This window comes from Bidens hawaiensis, unplaced genomic scaffold (assembly GCF_021521415.1).
Source record: "Bidens hawaiensis isolate Kalapana, Puna unplaced genomic scaffold, B.hawaiensis_p1.1 tig00006805_1, whole genome shotgun sequence".
Taxonomy (NCBI): domain Eukaryota; kingdom Viridiplantae; phylum Streptophyta; class Magnoliopsida; order Asterales; family Asteraceae; genus Bidens; species Bidens hawaiensis.
The window spans coordinates 101,631-103,834 of record NW_027491464.1 but is presented as its reverse complement, the minus strand read 5'-3'; the positions used below and the strand labels follow the sequence as shown (position 1 = coordinate 103,834).

Below are 2,204 nucleotides of genomic sequence, written 5' to 3'. Positions count from 1 at the left end.
GCTTACTCATATGAGTTCTTTGAGCCCGTCTTGTAATTTTAGTGCCTTTAGTAAAGTAAACTTGTTAAACTTGGCCGAGATGTATCCATGTGATTTTGATTTTGATGAAAAGGAGAAGCTAAATTGTATATGAACTTGGCCACTACATTACTAACGTGAAAGAATATAAGCGGTTTGCCAACTTGAGTGGCTTAGGTGATCTTGCTAAAATGATGGTGAAAATAGCATTACACATTGATTATCTGTTGGTATAGCGTTTAATAAAATTATCATTAGTTTTGCTGGTTGCAACGGCAAGTGTTGAAAGATGTTTTTCTTCAATGAAGAATGTAAAACGGATTTGCGTAATAGGATGGGTAATGAATACATGAATGATGCTTCCATTTGTTACATTGAAAAGGGAATTTCTCCAACAAGTTTCGGTTGATGAAGTAATGCAACGATTTCAAAAAATGAAGACTCGTAGGGAACAACTATAAGTATTTGTTTTTAATTCGTAAAGACTATTGTATTGATATTATATGTTTTTTTAATTTTTAATGATGGTGTCTCTTTTATTATTTTATCGTATTTTCTATTATGTAATGAACTTTGACCGAACCATCGAACCAACCCGAACCTCAAACCGACCTAGAATTTTTTATACCCGACTTTATGAAATTGAAACATCTAGAAGTAGTGCACCATCTGAAAAAAATTCCTCTGGATCCTCCACTGCATTTGACTACCTTTCAACCAGTATTCTTTCTATGACTAATTGCATGTTTTGAATGACATTCAACTCTATTATATATTTTGACCAATTTAGCGTTAAAGAGGGCTTAAGACCCGTTTGACCTAGTTAATGCATTTGAATCGTTAGTTAAACAATTTTGGCTATAAATACCACTTCACTCTTTTCTCTAAAACTACACCACACTCAATTCTACTCGTAAGTTCATCTCAATTGCATTCTAGATTTTTCTTCAATTTTGATGTATTTGCAACTTTGAATTCCAAAGAAAAACATAGATATGAGGTCAATCCTTACTCAAATCTTGATATAAGGTCGTAGAGATGCTTTCCTTCTTGATATATAATTTGAATTCAGGTCTAAAGCTTTGATAATGGTGATCTTTCCTTTCACTCTTTAGATATGTTCAAGTGATCCAAATGCAGAAATGGAGGCAAGGGTTTTAAAAATCCCCAGCTCAAGAATTCGGCCCATGAGTCTTTCCCAACCCGTCATCTTTTCTTTTATTTTGGTAACAATCCTAGTCCCGAACGTGCTATAATATTCTGAAATACAGATAAATAATGGGATGTTACACCGATCCAACCCTAGTGCAGCATAGTTTTGCTTTTTGCACATTTATTTTTCACCCCGAGCACATGTAAAAACGTACATATCATGACCCTTTCTACATTCTGAAATAAATAATAGGATGTTACACCGATCCAACCCCAGTGCAGCATAATTTGTTTTTTGCACATTTATTTTTCACCCCGAGCCTTTCTACATTCATAATATTAAATTATGTCCATTCTCCCAATAGGATAACCTCGTCCGTGTTAAGCATGTGAGATATAGTTGGATCACGATTAGGGTGTTTAATCTCATTCAGGGGCCTAATGTCACACTTTTTTTTGACACCTTTGTTGCAAAATAATCAGTCTCATGGGAAATTGCGGCCTAACATCCTGTACTTGTTGGGGACAATAGAAATTTGTTTGTTTGAATAAACTTAACACACAAAAAGGCGTAAAACAAATCTATTTATGAACAACAATTGGCTGTTAACCAAAAGAGTCGATATGTCCGAGTGGTTAAGGAGACAGACTTGAAATCTGTTGGGCTTCGCCCGCGCAGGTTCGAACCCTGCTGTCGACGGTTTTATATTTTATGTTGTTGTCCGTCCGTCCGTCTAATTTAAAGAACATTCAAAACCAACCCTCAAACTTAATAGCATCTTGTACTAAAAAACGAGGAATCGGTTTCAAACATACATGCAAAACAAAACGTATCTTTTTTGTTTCTATATAAAATAAAAAAAAGAGTGAGCTTGGTCCGGTTACCGAAATAGCCAAAATTAGGTATCGGTACTGAAAATGTTCATTACGGTACTGGTTTGTAAACATATACAGATTTTTTTATAACTAATATATAAACATAATTGGGGACAGTTTTTAGTACGAGACGTCCGACGGTTCAAGGCACACTTGGC

General features: G+C 34.9%; 1 non-coding gene across 1 annotated transcript; it reads left to right on the top strand.

Annotated features, from left to right (window-relative positions):
* The first annotated feature begins 1,788 nt into the window (after positions 1 to 1,788).
* On the top strand, positions 1,789 to 1,870 carry TRNAS-UGA (transfer RNA serine (anticodon UGA)). The gene has a single exon. It is a non-coding gene; the product is annotated as a tRNA-Ser (tRNA).
* Positions 1,871 to 2,204: the final 334 nt, after the last annotated feature.